This window comes from Pleurodeles waltl, chromosome 6, assembly GCF_031143425.1.
Source record: "Pleurodeles waltl isolate 20211129_DDA chromosome 6, aPleWal1.hap1.20221129, whole genome shotgun sequence".
NCBI lineage: Eukaryota > Metazoa > Chordata > Amphibia > Caudata > Salamandridae > Pleurodeles > Pleurodeles waltl.
The window spans coordinates 1,486,085,571-1,486,102,196 of record NC_090445.1 but is presented as its reverse complement, the minus strand read 5'-3'; the positions used below and the strand labels follow the sequence as shown (position 1 = coordinate 1,486,102,196).

Here is a 16,626-nt window from a genome sequence, read left to right as displayed (position 1 = left end):
TCAGTGGTGCTTGACTTGAAGGGCCCTGTTCAGCGGTTCTTGAGACGGCGGTGCCCTGTTCAGCGGTTCTTGAGACGGCGGTGCCCTGTTCAGCGGTGCTTGACTTGAAGGGCCCTGTTCAGCGGTTCTTGAGACGGCGGTGCCCTGTTCAGCGGTTCTTGACTTGAAGGGCCCTGTTCAGCGGTTCTTGACTTGAAGGGCCCTGTTCAGCGGTGCTTGACTTGAAGGGCCCTGTTCAGCGGTGCTTGGCTTGAAGGGCCCTGTTCAGCGGTGCTTGGCTTGAAGGGCCCTGTTCAGCGGTGCTTGACTTGAAGGGCCCTGTTCAGCGGTGCTTGGCTTGAAGGGTCCTGTTCAGCGGTGCTTGACATGTGTGTCCAGGTCACCAGATCCGGCCATGACATGGATTTCACTTGCCACCTGACATGTGGCTGCCGGGCCCTTCGTGCACATCTGTCTTCTCGCTTGCGGGGCCCTCCTGTGCTGCCGTCCCGGGCCCGTGGGTGTCCTCCTGCACACCTGGAATGGGGCTGGTGGCGCCCTCCTGGGCAGCTCGCCTGCTGCCGGACTTGTCGGGCGTGCTGCCCTTGCCACCCTTCCCTGCTCGTCTGTGGCCCTTTCCTCCCTTTGGCGGTGTGCTAGGTGGCACCCCACTTCCTGACGGTGCCAGGGTAGTGCTTTTGGAGCATGCTGTCTTTGGCCTCCCGCGCCAGGCACAGGCTTTCTAGGCTTTTTTTTCAGGGGTTGGGCTGACCGTCTCTTTACTCCTAGCCGAAGTAGCTGGCCTTGAAGGTGGTGGACTCCAAAATCCTTGGACTATTGTCTTTGTAGGTCCAGGTTTTGTGGTGGCTGAGGTGCTGATTGGAGTCTTATGAGATGGAGGGGGAGGGTCAGTTGTTGGAAAGAGGTCAAGGTTGGAAAGGAAAATCAATTTAGAAAGACAGGGACGGGTAGATGTAGTGGGTATGGGAGTGAAGGAAGAGGATGTGATTGTAGGAGAGTGAAGTCTGGTGTCTTTGGGTGCAGGTGCTTGTGCTGGAGGCTGTCGTGAGGTGGATGGCTGTTGGGTGGGTGGCTGCCTGCGTTTGTGTGGTTTGGAAGAGGGGGTGAGAGACACACTGGGAGAGGACACAGGGGACGTGTAAATGGTAGTGGGGGTGGTGACTGCACGCGTGCGGAGTGTTCTGGTGGGTGTGTTGGTGATGGACGTAGTGGCTGAAGATGTTGTACATGCAAGTGTGAGTGGAGACGTCACAGGGAGGGAGGAGGGAGACGAGGAGGAGGGGGACACAGAGGAGGCAGTGGGTGTTGGTATGTCTGCATGTGGATGTTGCTTGGGTGAATGCTTGTGCGATGTGTTATGCTTATGTCTGGATGAGCTTCCGTTGGGTGTTGAGGTGTGTGCAGGCTGGTCTGTAGGTGTGTCTGGGATAGGCAGAGGTACAGGGGAGTGGGACTGGGTTGAGGAAGTTGGAGGAGAGAGGCAGGAGACAGGGACAATGGCTGCCGTCAGTGCTGAGGCCAGAGCGTTGAACGATCGCTGATGGGCAGCCTGACCCGAATGAATGCCCTCCAGGTATGCATTACTCCTGTGCACCTCCCTTTCTACACCCTGGATGGCATTCAAAAGGGTAGACTGCCCAACAATGATCGTCCTCAGGAGGTCAATGACCTCCTCACTGAGGGCAGCAGGGGTAACTGGGGCAGGGCCTGAGGTGCCTGGGGCGAAGGAGATGCCCACCTTCCTGGGTGAGCGGGCACGGGGCGAACGCTGAGGGGCTGCTGGGAGGGCGGAGTTGGTGCGCTGGGTGGCGGCTGTACCTGTTGTTGCGGTGGGCACGGATGTTGCCGCCACCACAAGGGAGCTCCCTTCCGAGGACGTGTCTGTGTCGCTGGTGTCACCACGTGTCCCCGCTGTGGAGCTCCCCTCGCCCTCCATCTCAATGGTGAAATCCGAGTCAGTTGCATGGCCCTCCATGGCCATGTGAGATGCAGCTCCCTCGTGCTCCAATGCCACTTCTCCTCCGCCTGATGATGCTAATGCACACATGAACAGGAAGACCACCAAAAAAGGGGGGGGGGGTAGAGAAACAAAGACATGTTGAGTGCATGCATTGGCGACACCGTTGGCGGAGAGGACAGACACAGAAGCCCCCTGCACTACGCTGCGCACTTGGGGTACACTAATCAATCCATGGACATGGCCTACAAGCCTATGGACGACAACTCCACACATAGGTGACACAGGGCCATGAATAGCTGTACTAGGCAACCTACAGAGGTGGGGGGCGGGGGCACAGGGCCATGCCTAACGGAGGGGCCTAGCCTACAGAAATCGCCCTGGCCTAGGGATACCCACAGCCCTCCTCCCCCACCCAGACACCTCCACTGCGCGCAAAGATAGCAGAATGTGCTTGTACTCACCCCCTTGTGTCTGCTGTGATGTCCTCACGCGCCCATCCAAATCAGGGTAGGCCACCGCCAGGATCCGGGACATCAGGGGGGTCAAAGTACGACTGGCACCCCTCCTACATGGGAGGCCATCCCCAGCAGAGCCTCCGCAGTCTTCCTGCTCCCGCGGCGTATGTCCTCCCACCTCTTCCGGCAGTGGGTGCCCCGTCTGTTGTGGACCCCCAGGGTCCGGACGTCCTTGGCGATGGCACGCCAAATGTCAATTTTCTGATGGGCGCTGACCTATGAGACATGTACAGGGGGAGAAAATAAAAAATCATCATCTTCTGCATGCTTGATGTGAGTGGCCCCCCATTCCCACCCATGCCATGTGGCACATGCTCTCATCTGTCGTTTGATGCATGCCTCATTCGCTCCCCTCCCCACCATCTTTCATTCACCCCACTCAACCCAGGCATTGGCCACAAAGCATGGTCCCAGTGTACTTACCTGTTGGTCTGGAGGACCGTAGAGTAGCGCATACTGGGGGAGGACCCCATCCACGAGTTTCTCCAATTCTTCAGAAGTGAAGGCAGGGGCCCTTTCCCCAGTCGCAGCAGCCATTGTCTCTTCCAGACCGAGGTCACAGCAGCACTTGCAGTATAGGTCCTCTCCTTTGGATGATCAGGTATCGAGTGATTAAGCAGATAGAAAATGGTGGTCACGCCCGTGGCGGTGCGTACCGCGGCGGTGCATACCGCGACCGCCGACACACATCGTCATTGGCTCCTGAAACCCATAGGGTTCAATGTTAACCAATGCGGCTTTGCGCCGCGGTCTTCGACCGCCTACCGCCACGGTGTGCCACGCCAGCGCATTGACTTCACATCCCACTGTCGCACTTCACAGGTCAGGCAGCCGCCATTTCAAGGGCCCCCATATCTTCATTTCTACTGCGTCACACATACCTAGGCCTTGCATGAACACTCATTCAAGCCATTCAATGCATTGAGAATCGTGTACTGTGCAAGCTGTGGGACCGTACCTGTGGGTTGATTGACTCTGTGCTCCATGTTGTCCTTCCTAGGCACCGTCCGCTGGGACTTGCGAGGAGATGGAGGTATCTTCCCGTGTACAGACCGCTGGTGGACCTGTCGACAATGGAAGAAAGACATGTCATACTGACATACAGGCTTGACAGAGCCACTATACAGGAACTGTGTGCCCAGCTGGAGCCAGACCTGATGTCACCCATCCGCCAACCCACAGGGATCCCCCCTCTAGTGCAGGTTCTGTCAGTACTCCATTTTTTGGCAAGTGGGTCATTTCAAACAACAGTGGCCATTTCATCAGGGATGTCTCAGCCTATGTTTTCCAAGGTGTTGTCCAGAGTGTTGTCTGCCCTGCTGAAATACATGCGGAGCTACATTGTTTTCCCTGAGGTGGGCGATTTGGCTACAGTTAAGGGTGATTTCTATGCGCTTGGACATATTCCCAACATCATTGATGCAATTGATGGGACACATGTTGCTTTGGTCCCCCCCAGCACGAGTGAACAGGTGTACAGGAACAGAAAAAGTTATCATTCCATGAATGTCCAGGTGGTCTGTTTGGCTGACCAGTACATCTCCCATGTAAATGCCATGTTCCCTGGGTCAGTGCATGACGCGTACATCATGCGAAATAGCAGCATCCCTTATGTGATGGAACTACTTCAGAGACACCGTGTGTGGCTAATTGGTGACTCTGGTTACCCCAACCTGTCATGGCTACTGACCCCAGTGAGGAATCCCAGGACAAGGGCAGAGGAACGGTACAATGAGGCCCATGGGCGTACTAGGAGGGTGATCGAGCTGACCTTCGGCCTCCTGAAGGCCATGTTTAGGTGCCTCCATATGACAGGTGGATCCCTAATGTACTCACCAAAGAAGGTGTGCCATATCATCGTGGCCTGCTGTATGCTTCACAACCTGGCTTTGCGACGCCAGGTGCCTTTCCTGCAGGAGGATGGTCCAGATAGTGGTGTTGTGGCAGCTGTGGAGCCTGCGGAGAGTGAAGAGGAGGAAGACGAAGAGGACGACACAGACAACAGGGACACAGTAATACAGCAGTATTTTCAATGACATACAGGTAAGAATCAACATCGGCATTTTACATTTACTTAAATTCTCCTGCCTCTCTACTGTCTGAATTTCCCCCCAGTGTATGTTAACTGAGTTGTGACTTTCCCTTCCAATTTCAGAGATGTGGGCCCTACTCCGTGACCTCTGCTTTGTTTCCCCATGGACTACAGCTGTGTGACAGTGGTATGTTGTCATCACAATGTAACTGGATATTTTGGCACGGTTCTGTGTAATACATTTGTTCAAAAATACAGGCAGACTCCAGATTATTTTTGTGCAATAAGTGTGTTTATTAAAGTGCTCAATTTTGGGTAATGGTTGCAATTCGGTGATGGGTGATGGTGGAGGAATGTCCATGGCAGAGTCCAGATTTTCAGTCTCACAGGTGCATTGTCCATATGCCTGTGGAAGGTGGAGCAGGGGCAGTTTAAGGTTGGACAGGGTGACAATGTGGGACAGTGGGATGACAATCAGGGGGTATCCTTTCCTGGCGGGGTTCTTGGCATCTTACTCTGTCTTCTTCCTAGATCTCAGGCCCCGCTTGCGGGGTGGTTCTCCTTCTGCAGGGGGTGGGGTTCTGGTGGCCTGTTGTTCTTGTGTCGGGGCCTCCTGTTCACTAGCGCCGGCGGAGGTGGTAGCCTGTTCTTGGTCCATGCTAGTGACAGGGGCCCTTTGTGGTGCCACATGGTCCCGCAATGTGCTGACAATCTGATTGAGAGCCACAACGATGGTGCCCATTGCGGAACTGATGTTTCTGAGTTCTTCCCTGAACCCCATAAACTGTTCCTCCTGCAGTACCTGAATCTCCTGGAACCTGGCCAGGACCGTCGCCATCGTCTCATGGGAGTGGTGGTATGCTCCCATGATGGAGGATAGGGCCTCGTGGAGAGTGGGTTCCCTGGGCCTGTCCCCCCCCTGTCGCACAGCAGCCCTCCCAGTTCCCCTGTTTCCCTGGGCCTCTGTCCCCTGGACCGTGTGCCCACTACCACTGCCCCCAGGTCCCTGTTGGGGTGGTGGGTTAACCTGGGTGCACTGTAGTGGTGGACACACCGCTGCTTGACGTGTCCTGGAGACAGAGGCATGGGCCCGGTGGGTGGGTGCTGTGCTGGTGTTCCCAGAGGGGGGTAGGTCTGCTGTGGCCTGTGGCTGTCTGAGGGGACCGGACTGTCCCGAGGTCCCCGATGGGCCGGGATGGTCATCTGGGTCCAGGGAGACAGACCTGCTGTCATCACTGTGGGCTTCTTCTGGGGGTGGAATGGACATTTCTGGACCCTCCTGGGCGGTGTCGTGGCTTTCGGGTCCTGCAGGGGTATAAGAGTATGGTTATTGCTTCTGTGTGTGCCATAGCGTGCAATGGGTGGATGCCCGTGTACCCCAGTGCTGGCATTCCCTTGTGGGGGCTGTTGTGACAGTGGTTTGGGGGGGGATGGGTATGTGCAGTGGGCATGCTTAGGTGATGGGTGTCCATGGTTTGTGGTCGCATTCAGGGCTTGGTGTTGGGATGGGTGGGTTGTGATGGTGAGACATTAGCAAGGAGGATGTGTGATGGGGGTGGGGGCGAGGGTGGGGGTATGATTTGGCATGCCGGTGGGTGGGGGGGATGAAGTAGTTGAGTTGAGATTAGACTTACCAGAGTCCATTCCTCCGCCTACTCCTGCGAGGCCCTCAGGATGCAGAATCGCCAAGACCTGTTCCTCCCATGTTGTAAATTCTGTGGGTTGAGGTGGGGGTCCGCCGCCAGTCTTCTGCACCGCGATGTTGTGTCTGGATACCATGGAACGCACCTTACCCCGTAGGTCGTTCCACCGCTTCCTGATGACGTCCCGATTTTGTGGATGCTGACCCACAGTGTTGACCCTGTCCACTATTCTTTGCCATAGCTCCATCTTCCTGGCAATGGTGGTGTTCTGCACCTGTGTCCCGAAGAGCTGGGGCTCTACCCAAACTATTTCCTCCACCATGACCCTGAGTTCAGCGTCTGAAAACCTGGGGTGTCTTTGGGGTGCCATGGGGTGGTGTGGATGAGGTGTGGGGTGGTGTTTGTGGTGATGAGTGTGGTGAGTGTGATGGTGTGTGGTGTTTTGTGCATGGATGTTGTGTGAGTGATGGGGTTATGTGCCTGTGAATGCTCTGTACTAGCTGGTGGTGTCTCTCTCTGGCCTTAGTCAATAAATGGTGGTCGTAGGGGTTTGTGGGTGATGTGGGTGTGTGTTTTATATTGTGTTGGGTGTGTGGGAGTGGTGTTTGTATGTGTATCAGGTGTGTGTATTTCAAAATGTCCAATGTGGCAGTGTTTTGGAGCTGTGTGTGTATTTTGACCGCAGCGGTGTGTACCGCCAATGGAATACAGTGGTTGAAAGACCGCCGTGTGGATTCGTGGGTTGGAATGGAATGGGCATATTTCTGTTGGCGTGACGGTGGAGGTTTGGTCATCGCCAGTTTTTTGCTGGCCGTTGGTGTGGCGGACTTTTGTGGATGTCTGGTTTTTGGCGGTTTGCCTGTTGCGGGTCAGAATGACCGTGGCGGTTTCCCGCACCCGCGGCGGTGTTATGGCGGTCTTCTGACCGGCGGTAAGCGCCTTTTACCGCCGAGGTCAGAATGACCCCCTAAGTCTTTTTGGCCCTGAGACTTCAGAAAAGAGGTGGCAAGCTCCATTTAAGCCCTTGAAGAGCACTTCTCAGTAAAGTAAGAGGGCAGCAGGCCAGCAGGGCAACAGCAGGGCAGCAGTCCTTCTCAGCAAAGCAGTCCAGCTGAGTCCTTTGGGCAGCCACGCAGTTCCTCTTGACAGGTTGCAGGTTCAGGTGCAGAAATGTCTAAGTTGATGGGGTCAAGGACCCAGTTTATATTCACAGAAATGCCTTTGAAGTTGGAGAGACTTCAAAGAGTGGTTTTGAAGTGCACAAGTTCCCCTTTCAGTACAGGTCTGTTTGCCAGGGTCCCAGTAGGGGATTTGGTAGTCCATTGTGTGACGACAGGCCACTAGCCTTTGAAATGTAAGAGTCAGGCCCTCCACCTGTCCAGCCCAGGAAGACCCTACCAGCATGCAGAGGAGTGCAAGTGTGACTGAGTATCCTTTGTTTGTTATTGTCTGGGTGAAAAGCACAAGGAAGCTGTCAACCAGCCCATCCCAGGCATTGATTAGAGCCAGGCTGTAAGGCACAGATAGATGTTAAGTGCAGAGAAATGCTCACTTACTAAAAGTGGCATTTCTAAAATAGTAATATAAAATCCAGCCTCACCAATAAGCAGTATTTTCTATCACCATTCTGGCCATTCTAAATATGACCTGGTTGCACATTTCTGATCAGAATCTACCACACACACAGTATATGAGGGTTGTCCTAATGCTATCCTATGAAAGGAGCAGGCCTCACAGTAGTGGAAAATGAATTTAGTAGTTTTCCACTACCAGGACATATAAAACACACATGTCCTGCCTTTTACCTACATAGCACTCTGCCCTATGGGTTACTTAGGGACTACCTTAGAGGTGACTTATAGGTAGAAAAAGGGGAGTTTAGGGCTTGGCAAATACTTTTAAATGCGAAGATGAAGTGGCAGTAAAACTGCACACACAGACCTTGCAATGGCAGGCCTGAGGCATGGTTAAGGGGCTACTTATGTGGGTGGCACAACCAGTGCTGCAGGCCCACTAGTAGCATTCAATTTACAGGCCCTGGGCACATGTAGTGCACTTTACTAGGGACTTACAAGTAAATCAAATATTCCAATTGGGAATGAACCAATGTGACTATGTTTAAGGGAGAGAGCATATGCACCTTAGCACTGGTTAGCAGTGGTAAAGTCAGCAGAGTCCTAAAACCAGCACAAACAGTGTCAGAAAAGTGGAGAGAGGCAGGCAAAAAGTTGGGGGATGACCATCCTAAGGCTGCCAGGTCTAACATGTGCCACCTGTCAAAAAAGGCAAAGAGGGCACCTGATTTCCACTTTATTCACCTCCCTCATTTAGAAAAATGGCATGACTCCACGGGTAGAGCTGACATCTGCTACGCCATTAGATACAATTAACTTCTCAAGTCTTTTCCGGGTATTTTCTCCCAAAGTAGATTAAATGGATGCATGGGTCAGCTAATGGCCCATTCCTAAAAGCTCACAAAGAATGATTGAAGCTCGAGCCCGGTGGGCAATGACTGTAGCCCTTCTGGACAGAGGGTATAGGCCACATCAAATTGGTATTAAAGGTAGGGTCAGCTTAAGTATATCAAAATAACCACAACCACAAAAGTCACTAAAAAGTTATAAAATACATAAACATTATTTTAAAAAACTTCATTAGTTGTAGAAATTGGGTTTCTGGTTGGCAGGGGTATGCACCCTGCCAAAACAGAAATCGCAAACCTAATCAGGGCAAGTCAGATACACACTAATAGTTAATCTGTGCTCACCCTCTGGTAGCTTGGCACAGAGCAGTCAGGCTCAACTTGGCAATGCGTAAAGTATTTGTGCAACACTTCAAACAGTAAAACAGCGAAAAACACCACAGAAAAAAACACACCAGGTAAGAAAGATAGCTTCAACTTTACTGAACAAAACGAGTCTAATACAATAGAAATCCAATAAATAGACGTTGAGACATTAATTTTTGAAGATTAAATGTAAAATAGCACTTAGAAGTACTAAACACCTAAGGGGGATATCTGGTTGCGCTAGACTGGGACAAAGAACCCACACAGGCTCCACTGAGCAACAGTACCTTATTTTGTGTTGCAGCACGAGGTGCAACTAGGATCCCCATGAAAGGAATAAGCCAAACCACAAGCAGAGGCAACTAACATCTCTCCATCCCAGGACCTCTGTGATAGACTAGCCACCTTCTTCCATCTGAAAAGCAAGGATATCTATGACAGCTTCGGACCCCACAACTCTCGGAACTCACAAACAGTGCCCCAAATCAGGTCCAGTAAATACCCACAGCTCCTGTATGCCTGGACCCCCCTCATGATGGAGGAGACTTACTCCAGTATGAGCAGAATCCACTCTGGAGCCCCCACTACATCTTCCTTAAAGTCAGTACCTCGATCGCACCGAGATCCACAAGATGATGAACTGCTCCCTAGAGTCAGCCACTTTCCCTGAGGACTGGAAGCACGCCGAAATCCTCCCCCTCTTAAAGAATCTCTAGAATTACCACCCCATCTCGCTGCTGCCTTTCCCAGCCACAGTCTTCGAAAAAGCAATCAACACTCAGCTCCTCCAACACATCGAGGACAACAACACCCTGGACATCTCCCAATCAGGATTCAGATCTAATCACAGCACGAGACCACCCTACTTGCCGCCACAGATGACATCTGCTCTCTCCTCGACTGCAGCCAGACAGCAGCCTTCATCCTACTGGACCTGTCAGCCACCTTTGACACAGTGTCCCACCGCACCCTATGTGCCAGACTACAAGCAGCAGGCATACGCTGCAAGGCCCTTCGGAGGATACACTCCTTTCTGACAGGCAGAAAGCTGAGTCAGACTCCCCCCACACCAGTCAGAACCTACAGAGATCTGCTGTGGAGTACCCCAGACATCCTCATTGAATCCCACACTCTTCAACATCTACATGGCCCGCTTGCCCCAATCATCGGAAACTATGGATTGAACATTGTCTCCTATGCCGATGACACCCAGCAGATCTTCTCCCTGACCAAAAACACCACAACAGCCAAGAAGAACTTCCAAAATGGGATGGAAGCAGTCATCGCCTGGATGAAGGAGTGCTGCCGTAACCTAAACTCCAACAAGACCGTGATCCTCATTCTGGGACCCTCCTCCTCAGTCTAGGATGACTCCAGGTGGCCCTCAACACTTGACAGCCCTCCACCCCAACAAACGCACGCAACCTCAGCGTTGTCCTCGCATCAGCTCTCACCATGACAAGAGAGATCAACTCTGTCGCCTCCATCTGTTTCCACACCCTCTGACTCCTCCGGAAGACCTACAGATTGATCCCAAGAGACTGCCGCAAGACCATGACACATGCCCTGATCACAAGAAGACTTGATTACAGTAACATCCTCTGTGCCAGAACCACCAAGAAGAACCTGAGCAAGTTACAACTAATCCAGAACGCCTCCACCAGACTCATCCTGAACATCCCCCACTGATAACACATAACAGGACACCTGAGAGATCTCCACTGGCTCTTTGTCGAGAAATGGATCAACTTCAAGCTTACGGGGCCCTCCACAACCTTGACCCGGCCACCTTAACCACCTCATCACCTTTTACTCCCCTCTCCGCACCTCCCAGCAGTCGCTCGCCACCGACCCTGCATAAGGAAGTCCTCGGCTGAAGAAAGATATTTCACCCACCTTGCGGAAAAATGTTGGAACACCTTGCCTATCCACCTCAGGCAGTTGCCATCGCTACTTCAATTCAGAAAGGACCTTAAGACCTGGCTCTCTGAATCTTGAGGACCTGCCCCACAGCCCCTTGAGACCACATGGATGAGTAACGCACTTTAAAAATGTTGATTGTTTGAGTTGGTGTGTTGTGCTGGAATTCACCATGCAATGGTGGCAATGCATTGGGTCTGAGTGCGGTGCGCCAGTTCTGGGTGCAGTGGTTCTAAAAGCGATGTGCCTGGTCAGTCCACGTTGAAGGGGCAATGCACCAATCTTCTCCACACAGTGATGGTGATACGTTGGTTCTGAAGTGGTGGTTCCAGCGCGAATCAGTGGTTACAAGTGTGGTGCACCAGTTTGGTCCCTGCAGTGGCAGTGATGCATCAATCCTGATCTTGCAGAGGGTGAGGAATCAGTTTCGATCAGCGCAACAATGGTGATGCACAGATTCTGGCAGCTGCAGCACTTTACATTCACTTTCAAGGGCCATGGACTGGGTTGGCACCACTTGGCTGAGCAGGATCTACAGTAAGTAAAGTCCAAGTGCCATTTATAGATGTCTCTCACTCTTCAGAACAGGAGGCAAGTCAGCAAGCCCTTGGAGTCACTTTGGTTCCAGGATAGAGAGATGCAGGTCCAGTTCTTCTGCCAGACAGGAGGGCAGCAGGTAGGAGACAGCAGGTCAGCTTAGCAAAGCAAGAGTCCAGCAGAGGAGCAGCTCAGCAGAGTGGCAGTCGTTATAGCAGCACAGCAGTCCTTCTTCCTGGAAGAGTATCCACATGTCCAAACCAAAAGTATACTGAGTTGTTGGTGTCAGATATCCAGTACTTAAATCCAGGTGTTGCTTTGTATTGGGTTAGACTTCCAAGACATGTCTTTGAAGTGCACAGATACCCTCCCTTCCTGCTCTGGATTGTGACTCGCTACAGTGTGGCAGGCAGCTCTTTGTGTGTGGCAGGACACTGCCTTTCAGGTGTAAGTGTTAGCTCCTCCCACCCATCAAGCCCAGGATGGCCCATCAGGATGTTGATGGCTTATCAGTTACACCTATGCTCCCTTTGTGTGTGGGTGGCAAGAGGGAATGCACAAACCCAGCGGCCACCCCCTCCCCCCCACCCCTGCAGACGTGTATTGGAGGCCGGCAGTAGGCACCAAAAGGTTAAAGTAAGAAAATGATAAAAGTGGTATTTTCAAAATTGTAATTTAAAATCTGACTTTACCATAGGTTGGTATTTGTGAGTTTAGGGGTACCAAACTTGTTAAATGTATCTCTTCCAGATGGGGAATCAAACTCATAAGCTGTAATAGGGTAATCCCAATGTTATCCTATGTTAGAGATAGGTCTTACAGTAGTGAAACAAATTTGGGAGTTTTTCACTATCAGAGCAAGTAAAGCTCAAAGCTACATGTCCTGACTATCAAACAGATGTCACTGTGCCCTGTGGACCATATAGGTCCTACTTTAAAGGTGACGTATATTTATAGCAACTATAACTCCAATACTATTCTCATGACCTCAGAGATGCCACTAAATATATTATAAAAGTTTAGATTATCATCACATTTTCATTTTACATTTCCATGCTGAACATCTAAAGAGCTGTTAAAACACTGTGTGTAGTACCCTCCTGGTGTGTGTTGTGGGTAAGGGTATTCTTCACAATGCAAGTATTACAGCCAAACCATGTACCCACCAGTTATTGTGGTCACAGGTAAAAGGTCTCAATGTGTGTCCAGAGACTAGTCCATAATCAAAATGGCTGCTGGGCTCTACTGAAAGCTAATACTATGTGCAGTTGCATAGTTTGAATAACAAGCATGGGAACAATGGTTGAGTTCACCTCACTAACCTGTTTCATAACTGAATGCAACTTTGCCAATGCATGAGATCACATCAGTGTTTAATCAGCTCACAGCAGGCTTTCAAGTTCTTGTTAGCTTGCTTTCATGTACTTTAACAGGATAAGCCCATGGCCTAGCACATAATACACCATTTTATGTGATGTCTTTTTATTATAGATTGCCTTCCCACCCTCCTCACCAAGAGCAAGAGGAAAGATCAGGTTACAAGATGCCCATATAAATCAATCTCTTTGAAATGCAGTTAAACCAAATGACACTATTTCATTAGCATAAAGAGGAATTGTTATGAAGAGTAACAGGACACGAAAGGTGAGGGTGGACATTGCACAAATATTAATGAGTAGTATGATTAAAGTTAACCAGTCAGAAAACTATCAAATGCAGTCCATATGTTGTGCAATTTGATTGACATATGGCACATTCACTGAATCACTGTCTTTGCTTGGTCTGAATTACAAATATCAGAGAGTATTTGCAAAGATAGCCGGGGTGCTTGAAAAGGTATCACATGTGCCCTCGTGGTAACCACCAAGGCTCCCATGATTTTCGTTTGATAGTGAAGACAATTTTAAATGAATGTGGTTCGCATGATTCTCACAGTATTCCATCCAAAAGGAAAAAGCTTGAATATTCATACAAATAGGTACAATTGAAATGTCACTGATGACAATTTTTGTTTTTGCTATGCTGCACATTATTTTGTGATTGACAAAGTATGTGTTACTTGAACATGTAAATTGGCTGTTTTCCAAATTTCTTGCAGAAATCTAAGTTGTGTCAGTGATGTTGCTAATTGTGTGCCACTGCACCTGTTTGTGGTTATAATCCTTATGTTGAGAATTTTCTTTTTTCCTTTCTTTCCATTGAATTGTATGCAATTGTGTTACTGCATAGAGTATTTATGTTCTCTGTGTCACATGATGTGGCTTAATGTGGCAAACCGTATACCTGCAGCTTAAATATGTATTAATGTGAAATATATACATGTGGAAATATCTTAGCTACTCTTGTGTCCTCATGCCCCTGAAGAAACCATGTCACTGCAGTCGTGATTTTTATTAGGTTCACTTCTCCCAACTGCATAGGTTTCACAATCAGAGTCAGACTAAATGAATCATAGATTTTTGGGTAAATGGTTAGTCTTTGACCATGAAATCATGACTCAGATATAATTCCAGGGCATCCATATAGGAGAGTGATAAGCCAAAAGATAACCTGTCTTTTGTACGTATTTATTTTTAAATAATGATTAATCTACTTTAGTATTTTCCATTCGTTGCTCTTAGATAAATGACTTTCCTTAGCTACATTAGATCCATTAAACTAACCTCCTTAAAACGTGTTACCTACCCCATACTAGACTATCTCAAATTAGCTTAACATTTAACTTCTTTACATGTGTTATGGTCAGCAGATGGATGCTGACAAGGCATCAACATTTTAATCTCACAACCTTTTGTTATGATCATGGTCATCGAGTGACACACAGGAACTGTTTCTTTGGAATGTTGCATTGCTTTGAAAACAAAGCACAGGCAATGTACCCTTGTTAATAAAACAGAATAAGAACATGGGTTTACGGAAATATATTGTTCTACATCTCTGCTTTTACAAGCAGTGAAATATTTTAGGACATATAACCCCTTCTGTGCCGCGAACGTAATGGTTACGTCCTGCGGCACAGTGCTCGTGTGCCCAGGACGTAACCATTACGTCCTGGGCACAGAGCCCAGAGGGAGCACTAGCTCTCCCTCTGTGGGGTTCCCCCGCCCCCATGACATCAGCGTGCGAGTGCGTGCTGTTTGTCACAAGGCCTCCTCCCATCGCTTGCTTTTGTGGAGGAGGCCGAGAGACTTCAAAGGGAAGGAAAGTTATTTCCATCCCTTTGAAGTCTTTCTTCTCATCCAGCTGTCAAAACGCCCACTAGACACCAGAGATGTTTTTTTAAAATGAAACTGGCATGAGGTATCGACCCCTTGGGCAAGGGTCGCTCCCAGGGGAGGCATTTTTTTTTAAAGGCCTTTTCTGCCCCCACCTGGGGGCAGAAACCTCTAGGCACCAGGGATCATTTTTTTTTTTTGAGGTGGGGAACAATCCCGTAGGCAAGGTTCTCTCCCTGGAGTGGGTTGGGGGGGCAGGTGGTCAAATTTATTTTAGGCCATTTCTGCCCCCCCTGGGGGGCAAATTGTATTTAGACCATTTCTGCCCCCCTTGGGGGCAAATCGGCCGATTTTAGGTCAATCTGTCCCCAAGGGGGACAGAACCAACTTGGCACCAGGATTTTATTTTTTTTGCGCCCTTGTCACGCAGGGGGAGCGACCCCGTAGGCAAAGGTTGCTCCCCTTGGGGGTTGGCGGGGCACATTTATTTTAGGCCATTTATGCCCCCCCTGGGGCCGGCTGATCTAGAGGCCAAAATCCACAGGTAGGCACTTTGCAAAAAACACCTCTGTTTTCTGTGAAAAAATGTGATGTGTCCACGTTGTGTTTTGGGCCATTTCCTTTTGTGGGCGCTAGGCCTACCCACACAAGTGAGGTGCCATTGTTATCGGGAGACTTGGGGGAACGCTGGGTGGAAGGAAATCTGTGGCTCCTCTCAGATTCCAGAAGTTTCTGTCACTGAAATGAGAGGAAAAGGTGTTTTTTTGGTCAATTGTTGGGGTTTGTAAAGGATTCTGGGTAACAGAACCTGGTCAGATCCCCACAAGTCACCCCATCTTGGATTCCCCTAGGTGTCTAGTTTTCAAAAAGGCATCTATTTGAGAAATGCTCTGTAATTCACATGCTAGTATGGGCACCCCCGTAATTCAGAGATGTGCAAATAACCACTGCTTCTTAACACCTTATTTTGTGGCCATTTTGGAAATACAAAGGTTTTCTTGATACCTATTTTTCACTTTTTATATTTCAGCAAGTTAATTGCTGTATACCCGGTATAGAATAAAAACCCATTGCAAGGTGCAGCCCATTTATTGCCTCTGGGTACCTAGAGTTCTTGATTACCCTACAAGCCCTATATATCTCCGCAACCAGAAGAGTCCAGCTGACGTAACAGTATATTGCTTTCAAAAATGTGACATCGCAGGAAAATGGTACTGGTTGAAACGTGGAGAAAAATGGCTGTTTTTTTCACCTCAATTTCAATATTTTTTATTTAAGCTGTTATTTTCTGTAGGAAACACTTGTAGGATCTACACAAGTGACCCCTTGTTGAATTCATAATTTTGTCTACTTTTCAGAAATGCTTAGCATTGGTTTCTCACCCATTTTGGTCACTAACTGGAAGGAGGCTGAAAGCACAAAAAATTGTAAAAATGGGGTATGCCCAGTAAAATGTCAACATTGTCGTGAACAATTGGGTTTTCCAATTCAAGTCTGCCTGTTCCTGAAAGCTGTGAAGATGGTGATCTTGCCACCGGAAACCCTTTGTTGGTGCCATTTTCAGGGAAAAAAATACCATCTGCCTTCTGCAGCCCTTTTTTTCCATTTAAAAAAAAAAAAAAAAAAACATTTTCACTGTATTTTGGCTAATTTCTTGGTCTCCTTCAGGGGAACCCACAAAGTCTGGGTACCTCTAGAATCCCTAGGATGTTGGAAAAAAAGGACGCAAATTTGGCATGGGTAGCTTATGTGAACAAAATGTTATGAGGCCCTAAGCGCGAACTGCCCCAAATAGTCAAAAAAAGGCTCGCCACAGGAGGGGGAAAAAGCCTGGCAGGAAGGGGATATAAATAATTTCTTCACAGTAAACAAACATACCTTAATAATAGAGGTCATTAGTTTGAGTGTTTTATTATAAATATGATTCATGTTCGCATTTTTAGTCAGATTTTTAGGATGACCTTGAGCTCCTTTTTTATGAGCTATGACTTGTGCTTTTATTGTTTTTTTCTTGCC

At 49.3% G+C, this 16,626-nt stretch overlaps 1 protein-coding gene across 1 annotated transcript in view; it reads right to left on the bottom strand.

Annotated features, from left to right (window-relative positions):
- The window catches only part of PCDH15 (protocadherin related 15), a 2,681,631-nt gene that overhangs the window by 712,090 nt on the left and 1,952,915 nt on the right, over positions 1 to 16,626 (bottom strand). The gene's annotated exons all lie outside the window — the stretch shown is intronic.